The 12,638-nt window shown below is 35.3% G+C and overlaps 1 long non-coding RNA gene across 1 annotated transcript in view; it reads right to left on the bottom strand.

Moving 5' to 3' along the window:
- Positions 1 to 12,638, bottom strand: part of LOC130542779 (uncharacterized) — a 209,943-nt gene that overhangs the window by 162,577 nt on the left and 34,728 nt on the right. The gene's annotated exons all lie outside the window — the stretch shown is intronic.

Below are 12,638 nucleotides of genomic sequence, written 5' to 3'. Positions count from 1 at the left end.
TATAGAAATTCCCAAAAGTCTACTAAAAGGCTGGTAGAACCAATTAACTACTTCAGTAAAAGTGCAAGATACAAAATCAATCAACCCATCGGTTCCATTTCTGTACTAGAACAACGAAAAATCTAGGAAATAAAACATTCACATTCACAATAGCATCAAAAACAGGAAAATATTCAGGATAAATTAAACCATAGAGGTTCAAGTTCTATGCAATGAAAACTATAAGAATTTGATGAATTGAAGGAGACACCACAAATGCATAGACAACCCGTTCTCATGGTTCGTACTTATTAATTCTGTAAATGCCCACATGACCCAAAGCCTTCTGTAGATTCAATGCATTCTTTTAAAGGAAAGCTCTTCTTATTAAACTCAAGAATTACACAAGGATGTCTTTTTTTGTCCCTTTTATTCATTATAATGTTGGCAGTACTAGTCAGAGCAGCCGGGGGAAGGGGAACAAAACAGAAAGGTAACCAAATTGGAAGACTAAAAGTATCTGCAGGTAATGTATTATATATAGAAAATCCTAACAAGACTCCACCAAAAACCAAAAAAAACAAACAACAAAAATTAAAAAAAACCTACAACTGTTATAATAAAACAATTCAGTGAAATTGAAAATAAAATTAATATAATCTGTTCCATTTCCATACACAAAAAATGAACTATCAGAAACGGCAATTCAAAGCACTTTGATCTGTAATTGCATAAAAAGAAAATAATTCCCAGGAATAAATTTATCCGGGAAACACCTCTACCCTGAAAAATCTAGCACATGGGTCAAGGAAGCTGAAAAAGGCACAAATAAATGGCAAGAGATTATGTGCTCATGGTATTGGAAGAGTATTGTTAAAAGGTCCATTCTACCTTAAACAATTGACACTGTACAATCCTTATCCAAATTTCACAGAAATAAAACAATTCTCAAATTTACATGAGAGTAACATTTCTGAAAAAGAACAAAGCTTGAGACATTATGCTCCCGGATTTTAAACTATATTACAAAGATATAGTATTCAAAAAGTATAGTATTTTCATAAAAACAGACACTTAGATTAATGGAACAGAATAAAGAGCCTAGAAATAAACCCAAACCTATACGGTCAATCCATTTACAACTAAGAAGTCCCAAATATGTAAGGGGTAAAGACCAGGATCTTCAATACACGGTGTTGATCAAACTAGACAACCACCGTCCAAATAAGGAAACTGAACCCCTACCTCACACACAACAATGAGCTCAAAGTGGGTTAATGACTTGAATACCTGAAATCATCCTCCTAGAAGAAAACACATGTGGAAAGTTCTTGGACATTTGTCTTGGGTAGGGTTTTTTTTATTTGGCCCCGAAAGCAAAGGAAACAAAAGCCTAACAAAGAAGTCAAATTCTATCAAGCTAAAAAGCTTCTTGCCAAATAAAGGAAACCATTAACGCAATTCAAAGACAACCTATGGAATGGAGGAAATATTTGCACATCATATATAACAAGAAACCAATATCCAAAATACATAAAGAATTGGGAAAAAAATCAGATTAAGACATGGCCCAAGGATCTGATTTCCAAAGACAACATAAAGATGGTCAACAGATACACGGTAAGTTCTCAACACCACTCATAATCAGGGAAATACAAATCAGAACTAGAATGAGACGTCGCCGCATACTTGTTAGAAATGCCATTATTGGGGCACTGGGCTGGCTCAGTCTGAAGAAGACGCAACTCTTGATCTTGGGGTTGTGAGTTCAAGCCCTGTGTTGGGTGGAGAGAGGACTTAAACTTTTTTAAAAACCGCCCTTATTGAAAAGACAAAAAAACTCAGTAGTGTTCATGAGGATGTGTTCAAAATGAAACGTTTGTGCACTGTTGCTGGGAATGTCAACTAGTGCAGCCAGGACAGAAAATGCTACACAGGTCGCTCAGAAATGAAAAAAATTATCATAGGACCCAGCAATTCCAGTTCTGTGTATTTATCCAAAGAAAATGAAAATACCAACTCAGAAAGATACGTGTATCCCCATGTTCATTTTACCATCAGTTACAGCCACCAAAATATGCAAACTTTATCAAGGGATGAATAAAGACAATGGTGTCTTCTGATATACAATATACACACACATACACAATGGGGTATTATTCAGCAATGAGCAAGAGTTTGCAACATATGGATGGACCTTGAGTACATTATGTCAAGTGAAATAAGGAAGAAGCAAATACCTTATGAACCCACTTACATATAAAGGTCATCTTAAAAACCCAACAACAACCTAACAGCAACAAACAGCACTTGAAGCCATAGAGAAGAGAGTGGTGGTTGCCGGAGACAGGTGGTAAGAAATGGACAAAAGTGTTGAAAAGTAGAAACTTTCAGCGATAAGTTATGTGGAGGTAAGGTTTCACACAGTGACTACAGTTAATACTGCACTGCCCACTTGAGAGTTAAGGGAATAGAAAAAAAAAGTATTTCTTGTGATGAGAACTTCTTAGTGACAGACACTGATGTGACTTATTGTGGTCATTTTACAACACAAACGTCGCATCACAATGTTGTACACCTGACACTTAACTGTTGTGAATCGGTTGCATCTTACAGAAAAATAGTATAATGGCGATGGCATGAGATAACCACAGATTATAATTTCTCTTATTCCAAATATTAGCTAATTACCAAGAACAAGTTATGTGAACTCTCTGAACCACAAATTGATTTTTTGATAAATACTATCGCATATACATTTTTCTAATTTATTACAAAAAGAAATGCTTAAGAGGCAGCTGTTATTTTTAATAAACCTCTAATCAATAGCTAGCTTTTCGTTATTTAAATGCTTGTATAAACAAGAGCCTTAAATGAGAGCGTTCTCACGCTCAGTAATTTTCTTAGAATAGTTCATCAGTTTTAAGATCTCAGAGTTGGGAAAAACAGAATTATCCTCATTTTATTTATAACAGTCTAGAAGCCAAAGAATTTAAATAAGCTGACTGCAAAACTAAGCATCCTGCTTCATTCGAGGTCATCCTTTACGGTTCACATTTTTAAGTTGTGCAATCAACCCCTCGTGAATCTTTAAGACCACAAATAAAATTTGCAGTTTTAGTATATACATCTGATAATAAATTCAGGTCATGAAAACACATTTTGATTAGTTTTCAAGTGACTCACTTCAGAAATACACAGGAGTCTAAGAGCTTACCAAATTTTAGGAAACCAATTCACCTTAGCAAGAACCTATACCAAAAACTTCCTCTTTTCGTCAAATGTAATTCAAATATGACAAAATTTGGGGGGGGAGGACCCTCAATTAATGAGGGGTCTATTTTATCAAACTTCCAATGTGTGTAGGTCAATACTTTGCCACAACTAATACTAATACTGAGATCATCTGCATATTTTATAGGTAAAATATTAGCCACAAAAATATTAGCAAAAAGTGTTTTTATCCACATTTGAGAAGGAACAGTCCAATTTTCTTTGAATGTCATTCTTTATTCAAAGGTTACCTCTCCTTTGATATAATTAGAAAAATATTATGAATAATGATACCCCGAAGCTCCAATTATGTTCTGCAAATTAGAATTAGGTCAGATGTTATGCCAGTTACCAACCGTCTAACGAATGTGCCCAAAAATCTTGAAAATGAGGAAAAACTTCACTAACCGCAAAAACATGTGTTTCAAGGAACAAAGTCTACTCTTTCGGAGCTCCATATGCCCAGGAGAAACAGAATTCCACAAGAGGTAGAATGTTGAACTTAATTGATAACTAATGCAATGTACTAACAAGTTATAAATGAGAAACGTTTGAGAGCACGCTTTAATTTGAAGTATGGGTTCTTTGAAGTTACCTCTTACTAAATTCCTTTAATTTTGTTCATTTTCCTCATTCCTTGACACAGTAAATTGGCTTCTCATCAACTCAAAGTCCATCTGCTTGTGCCTGTTATTTTAATTGGTGACTCCACTGAACTGAGTAGGAAACCAAGAGAGCATAATAAAATTGATCAGTTAAAGAAAGGAAAGTTGGTCACTTTCAGATTTTTTTTTGGGGGGGAGGGGGCTATTTGAGCCTAGGAGAAAAGGGAATTTATACTTTGCAGAATAGACAATCCAGCGTAGGACAAAAAGATGTGCAAATGTGAAGATGTCACAAAGTATTTTTTTTTCTGTGACCTGACGGAAATCTACCTATCCTCATTAATACCATTACCTGAAACACTTAAATATTTAGTCAAAGCAAGGTCACCTAACCGGAGAAAGGGAGGTTGTCAAGTCTGATAGTAAAAAATTTTTTAGAATTACATGTGTATGTATCTGTTATAGTTCGCTGTGGTATTGCTTTGCAATTTACCTTATTTCAACTCAGAAGCACCACAATTTATTTGCATCCATTTTTTTTAAGTCAGCAATTAGGACTGGTTTCAAGCTGGGACTCACTCATACACGTTTAGTCAGAAAAGGCAAAAGCATGACAGGTGTTTTAATGCTTAGGCTCACGTGGGCACACTAGCACGCCACATTCTCCGTATCCAAAAAAAGAAATCTCAAAGACAGCACAGATTGAAGGGATAGAAAAACCTTAGTTTTTCATATATTAATTTCATGAAAAGTCCTACAAGGAGAAGAATAATCAAGGTCATTCTGGCAAACACTATGCCACTAATAGGTTTTACAAAATGAAAGAACACATGCCAAGAAATTTTTTTCGCATAGTACAGGTTAAAAAAAAAAAAAAAACAAACACCAAAAAAACCAACACAACTTTCCTTGATATCACAATCTAACCCTGAAGCTTCTTAATCATCATTCTAAAAATTTCTATGAGCATAAATATATTTGTATCCTTTCTTGTTCTGGGTAATACGGAGTAAGCACACTCCATCTGGTCTCTGCCACTGAATACAATTATAAAACCTGAAAAGACCGCAGAGAACAGCTGTTTGAAGACTATGAAAAGAAATAGTAGCAGGCAGATTAAGAACACCAAATGTGAACTATCACTGAACTGTAACAGTTACCACTGACCCCTAATATTCCCTAGTCTGAACTCAATGACAGACACCACAATCAGTTTTGCAGTGCATACAGAGAGCTGAGATACTATCTTGAAGACAGAAAAATACTTAATGCTCAGTTGAGTATGGAAATAGACCATTTCTTTTCTTTTCTTCGCTTTGCTTTTCTCGGTTATCTTATTGCCCAATCCACCAGCCGATCTCCATGGTGGCCTCAGAAGTTAATGGAAATTACATGAGGCTAAACACCAGGGAATGGAAACTTACTTTCCTCTTCATTCAGGGGACCTGCAGCTCCAAGAGGGCGAGGCCATCCCGCAGCACTGTTCTATTTTCCCTCACTTTCCCTTCTCCCTTTACTCCATGCCAGACATGGATGTAATCACAGACGTGTACGCCAGAGCAAGTTCATTAGCGCTCTAAGTTTTTGGCTGAAGGACAAGGGTAATCCCATCGAACAGGAAATTGCAGGAAAGACAGCAACTGAATGAAATTAGAAAATAAACACTATACAGGTTTTGTTTTTGTTTTTTTAGCCAACTCCTGGTTTTACCCCCATGGATTTGTTCTTAATAAGTCTATCAAAAACCTAGAAAACTGAACCGATGGACGGACAATCACCCAGGTTCCACAATGGTCACTTAGATGGCATACATATGTCATCGGTTCAAAGAGCAACGCAAAGATCTGGAAAAATAAACTAACAAGGACGCCAGAGCCCACAAAACTATGTTAGAACTTGTGGCCCGAACTTACATGAACCATATGACTGCTTACCAACACAAAGATACCCACGTCATCAGTAGGAATTGGACAAGAACCAAAGTTTAACATAATATTAAAAAATAACCAGGTTACAATTTATCATTATTCGGCATACAAAGAATCACAAAAAAACTGAACTCACGCCAATATCACACAGATAACCTTCAATGTGATAAGGACTTTAAAGTGACTATTTTGAAAATGTCCCAATAAGTGATTTTTCTTTTAAAAATAGAAAAATATAAAGAGTCACCAGAGAATAAGATGAAAAAACAAACAAATGGAAATTTTAGGAATGAAAAATTCAGTAACTGAAGTAAAAATCTCACTGGATGGTTTCTCAACAGCAGAATAATTCATCTATCTAAATAACCATAGGAAAACAAGATGGAAAAAACTAAATAGAACTTCAGATATTGTTAGACATTCCCAAGTTCATGTCAAGAGGTATCCCAAAAGGCAGGAAAAACGTGGTGCTGGCAAGGATTTTAAGAAATACTATATGAAAACTTCTCCAATATAAAGACATAAATTTATAAATTCAAGGAATTCAATGAATCCCAAATGGAGAAAACCCAACAGATCTTTCTTCAAAGCCATCATAATCAAACTACTGAAAATAAAACACACACACAAAAATACTGGAAGCAGCCATAAAAAAAAAAAATACCCTATTAACAAGAGCAAACCACTCAAATGACTGTAGATGTCTCAGCAAAACCATGAGGGTCAGAAGAAAGTAGCACTTTTTGACTTTTTGTTTTCACTGAATTATTTTTAAACAAAAACTATATATATTTCTGCTGTATAACATAGTAACTTTATATAATATTATATATATGTACATACTATGTATTATATATGTGTTTTATATATATATATATAAATGATCACTACCATTAAGCCAACATGTTTATTTTGTCTAAGAGACACTTGGACCTGAAATCTACTCTCTTGGCATATATCCAGTGCTCAGTACTTTATTATTATATATAGGAACTTATTTAATGTAGGTATAGGTACACAGGTATATCAGGAATATCGTGAATCAATTCACTAGACATCCTACGGAACCCCTAATTTGTCCCCCTTTATCAACATCTTGCCATTTCTACCCCCTCCACCCACCAGCCCCTGGAAACCACCATTCTACTCGGTTTCTTTGGGTTTTACTTGTTTTTCTTTCCATTAGATTCTACACATAAGCGTGATCATGTAGTATTCGTCTTTCTGTCTGGCTTATTTCACTCAGCATCACTGTCACCCATGTCGCAAACAAATGGTCAGACTTCCTTTCATCTCATTGTTCAGTAATATTCTGTAAAATTAGATATAAATATATTTATACACACATACTTCATATTTTCTTTATCTTCTCTGCACTGTCTTAAGTGGCATATTTTCCGAGTCCTAAATTAAAAAAAATTTGTCATCTTAGAATTCTGAATCCAGTGACAATATTCATAATTAAGGTAAAATGACATTTTTCTGCTTAAAGAAAACAAAGAAAATCATAGCCAACAGACCTCACTAAAAGAACTGCTAAGGACCATGGGGGGGGCGGCGCTCAGTGGGATAAGCACCTGCCTTCAGCTCAGGTCCTGATCTCAGGCTCCTGGGATAGGAATCTCTGCTCAGTGGGGAGTGTTTCTCACTCTCCCTTTGTGCACTCTCTTGCTCATGCTCTCATGCTCTCTCAATTAAATATAAATAAAATCCTAAAAAAAAATTAAACAACTGCTAAAGAACCCCCCCTTTTTTTAATTGGCTCCATGCCCAGTGCAGAGCCCATTGTGGGGCTTGAACTCACAACCTTGAGATCAAGACCTGAACAGAGATCAAGAGCCGGACGCTTAACTGACTGAGGCAACCAGGTGCCCCAGAAAATTCTTACTATAGAGGGAAATGGCTTCAGAAGGAAACCTGGAAGAATGAAGGAAAAGCTAAAGAAATTATAAATTAACAATTCTTCTCTGAATTCTTCAAAATATTTTCACATTTAAACACTTAGAACACTGAGATTGTTTTTGAAAAATATTTCATGCTCATGGACTTAAAGAACAAATATTGTTAAAATGTCTACCCTACCCAAAGCGATCTACGCATCTTATGCAATCCCTATCAAGATACCACCAGCCTTTTTTCACAGAGCTAGAACAAACAATCCTAAAATTTGTATGGAACCACAAAAGACCTTGAATAGCCAGAGCAATCTTTAAAAAGAAGAGCAAAGCTGGAGGCATCACAATTCTGGACATCAAGCTATATTACAAAGCTGTAGTCCTCAAGAGCGCATGGTACGGACACAAAAACGGACACAGATCAATAGAACAGAATGGAAACCCCAGAAATGAACCCACAGCTATATGGTCATTAATCTTCTGCAAAGCAGGACAGAATATCCATCAGGAAAAAGACACTCCCTTCAACAAATGGGGTACAGAAAACTGGACAGCCACATGCAGACTAGTGAAACCAGACCCACTTTTGTACACCATACACAAACTCAAAATGGACGAAAGACCTAAATGTGAGAGAGGAAAGCATCAGAATCTTCGAGGAGAACACAGGCAGCAACCTCTTGGACCTCGGCTGAGGAAACTTCTTACTAGGTATGTCTAAGGCACGGGAAGCAAAAGCAAAAATGAAACTATTGAGGAGCGCCTGGGTGGCACAGTGGTTAAGCGTCTGCCTTCGGCTCAGGGCGTGATCCCGGTGTTATGGGATCAAGCCCCACATCAGGCTCCTCCGCTATGAGCCTGCTTCTTCCTCTCCCACTCCCCCTGCTTGTGTTCCCTCTCTCGCTGGCTGTCTCTATCTCTGTCGAATGAATAAATAAAATCTTTAAAAAATATATATAAAAATAAAAAATAAACTATTGGGACTTCATCAAGGTAAAAATCTTCTGCACAGCCAAAGTAATACTCCACAAAATTTAAAGGGATTATAAATAGATGGAGATGTAGCACTAAGACCACTACAGCATTGAAACAGGAGGGTGAAGGAATTCCTGTAATGCTAACACTTCTACAGTCCAACTTAGGAAAAAAAAAAAGTACTTTGTGGATTTGTAAACCCTCGAGTAACAAAAAATATGAGATTAAACATCACAATCTAGAAGAAATACTAAAAATCTTTCATAAATCTCTAAGAAAGCACGAAGTATTAGGTAGAAGAAAGTGAACAGAAAATGAAACGTAAAATGGCAAATTCTGAGCCACACAACTATAATAATCTAAAAATATCAATTAAAAGAATTTACCATAATGGCTTAAAATAATTAAATGCAATCAAGAAAAAACTTGTTACAACTAATAAGGTAGGTAGGCTAAAACTAAAAGGATGCAGGGGGCATCTATAATAATAGCATTATTTAAAATAAGCAGGGGGGCGCCTGGGTGGCTCAGTTGTTAAGCGTCTGACTCTTGATTTTGGCTCAGGTCAAGATCTCAGGGTCCTGGGATTGAGCCCCACCTGGGGCTCTGCGCTCAGCAGGGAATCTGCTTCTGGATTCTCTCTCCTCCTCCTCTTCCCCTCCCCACCTACTCTCTAAAATAAATCAATCTTAAACAAATAAGCCTAAGTGGCTATATTAATGTAAGATCAAGTAAACTCTGGAGCAAAGAAAATTACCAAGGATAAGGGCACATTTTTTGTTTCTTAATTTATTATAAGTAACTTTAATGTGAGGACTGCACATATTATTTAGTTTATATTTTACTAAATATTTTATTATTGTGAAAGAATTCTCATAATTCTTTATCAACCAGTTATGGCTAAGATCTTCAGACAATTAAGTTACTAAATGGTTATCCCAAATTTATGTCTCAGCATAAATTTGGAGGATTACAAAGGAGTTCAATCAGTCCATTACAGAGTAACAAAACATTAAGACTAATTCCATCATCGTAAAAATGATTAAAGCTGTGCGTTAACAGGAAATAGAATAAACAGTTAATAGAAAATGTGAAAACCTTGAAAACCTTAGTATTAACATGTAGTTAAAGGAAAAATATGTTTTTCTTGCGTCACAATGAACCGGTGAAAATGCATTAAACATTAGTAATTTGTTGGAGCTTATATCAGGCACAATTCTGGATCTGGATTTTAACCATAACAAGACATAGGACACTACTCAAATATGGCTTTTATTCATGAAACATATACATGAAACATATACCCATACATCATGTTCCCACATATTTAAATACCCAAGGACACCTAATAGGTGAACCATACCCCCACAATGCATTTAGTTAAGGTGGGAAAATAACCTATTTTAATTTTCAGCGTACGTGTAGTAATTTTAAAATGTGAGGGGCACTAAGGAGGGCAGGTGTGGTGATGAGCACTGGATGTTACACATAACTAATGAATCACTGAACCCTACATCAAACACTAATGATATGCTGTATGCTTTTGGCTAATTGAACATGATAAAAAATATAAATACAATGTTTTGTCAGTAAAATGAATCCAAAGAATATTCTTCATTTTCAACAAGACTCGTTAAGAAAATAACTTAATAGGCAAAACAGGACACATTGGTCAAAGCTGGTCTGATCTTTTAATTTACATACCATGCTAGTGCGTTCAACTGGTATCCTTTTGCATAAATAAACTACAGCTCAGAACTCATTACTATTTCAATTAGGGAGACAAATTAAGTTATTCTTTGAGTAACATGAACAGATGGTATATATGTTAAAGACCAAACTTTGGTAGAAAAGGATATCTAATTAGTCTCTTAGTAAGAAATATTCTTGTGTCAGGCATGTAATGATTAAGATAAATGTCATGTATACAGCTATGCAAAAACTTTCATATGATAAAATGATGTTTAAAAGATACATCAACTATAAATCATATGAAATGTTTATAGCTTTAGATCCAAATCTACTTCAATTAGGAGTTATAAAATTTTTTTTACAGAAAAAAGTGGGATTTTGTGACAGATGTGAAGAAGCAACAAACACACAGAGTTAGATGGATACAGGACACGTCTGAATGACAGTAAGATAAGTCTGTGTCTGCAGAGGAAGGTTGATGGAAAATGAATGGAGAATAATTTGGGCTAGATCAACAAGGGTGTGGCATGTCAAGATAAAAGGCAAGTCCTTACAATATATATCATCCTAACAATGAGTTTATTCATCTGTCAGAAACATGAAAAATGACAAAAGATATCCAATCACTTCCATCTATCAACTGGTTTGTTTTTACCCTGTTTGATTTTTGAAGATCATACAAGTTAAAAACAAAACACACACACACACACACACACACACACACACACACACACAGAACACACATAACTTGTTTCTGGCTCAATTTAAAAGAAATACTAGTAATTCTGTAATTTAAGAAGTATGTCTGTGATGAGACTGGAAGAAATTTTTAGAAGCTGTCTAATCTTACATTTTTTTTTAAACATTTTTAACAACTTTTTCATTTAGATTCAATTAGCCAACATAGAGTACATCATTATTTCAGATGTAGAGTTCAATAATTCATCAGTTGCATTCATTTAAAAAAGAGGAGAAAAAAAAATACAATGCCATTTTTTTCCTTCTAAGCATTATATATGGTTTTCCTCAGATTCAAGCATTAAATACATTTTTCCTTCATATTCCTATCAGTCAATATACAGTATGGATTTTTAGATTTCTAATCCACCAAACTTAAATATTTTTATAGTAAAATATAAAAACCAGGTTTATTTGACTACCTAATAGAAAATATTAAAACAATGGTAATGCTACTTATCAATTGATCTTAAAATGCAGAATTTTTTAATGTGTTTTATTTAAATTCAGTTAGTTAACATATAGTCTATTATTAGATTCAGAGGCAGAGTTCAGGGATTCAGGAGTTGTATGTAACACCCAGCGCTCATTACACCTCGTGCCCTCCTTAACACCCGTCACCGAATTACCCCCTTCCCTCGCCTCTCTCCTCTCCAGCAAACCTCAGTTTCCTAGGGTTAAGAGTCTCTTATGGTTTGCCTCCCTCTCTGGTTTGGCCTTATTTTTCCCTCCCTTCTCCTATGATCATCTGTTAATTTATCTTGTTTCTTGTCTGTTATGAAATATTTTTAAATGAAGTGAAATCAACTCGAGTATATTTGCATATTTCAGACTTGAAGAAATAACGTATCGCAGGTTATCTGAAGTTTCACTGCTCATTTCCTGTCCACTCTCCCCTTCCTTAACCCAGAGCACCTTCTTCCAGCACATGCTTTAAGGAAATGTACAGCCTTACACGAACCCGTAGATACTGCAGTGTCTAATTTTTCACAATCCTTATTGTGTTCTATTCAAATTCTTCTAAGTTCCTTTCCTTTTCCTCCCCTCAGCATACAGACACATACTGCTCCCAAGACTGGTCTGACACATGCAGACCTGGTTTATCCATTTTGACTATAATACGGAAATAAAATGTGACCACAATGCTGGGTTTTGTTCATACATTTCTCCATAGTTGGATATTTTATTTCCAAAATTTGCCTATTAAGAATATACAGGTGATAACACGTTTGTGAACAAATACACAATTACACTTGGAAGGTATATAGCTTGAACTGGTGTTTCATGGATTATTTTCATCTTTATCATTCAACAATGTTGCCTAATTTTTTTTTTTTTACTTTTTCTAAGAAATTTAATTTTTGTATCTTTCAGAGTTTTCTCTTTCTCGCAGCCTTAAAGATGGATAGCATTAGACTTTCTGTTTTGTGAAAAATTAAAGTATCTGAACTAGCCAATGTTCGAGAAAAAGTCAATCTTAATATATAAACGTATTGGTTTAGCCTTCTGTGATATTTGTATTTCTAGATTGCATACATGAAAGATCTAACTTA

The sequence above is a fragment of the Ursus arctos genome, unplaced genomic scaffold, assembly GCF_023065955.2.
Source record: "Ursus arctos isolate Adak ecotype North America unplaced genomic scaffold, UrsArc2.0 scaffold_5, whole genome shotgun sequence".
NCBI lineage: Eukaryota > Metazoa > Chordata > Mammalia > Carnivora > Ursidae > Ursus > Ursus arctos.
This window is presented reverse-complemented; position numbering and strand designations above follow the sequence as displayed.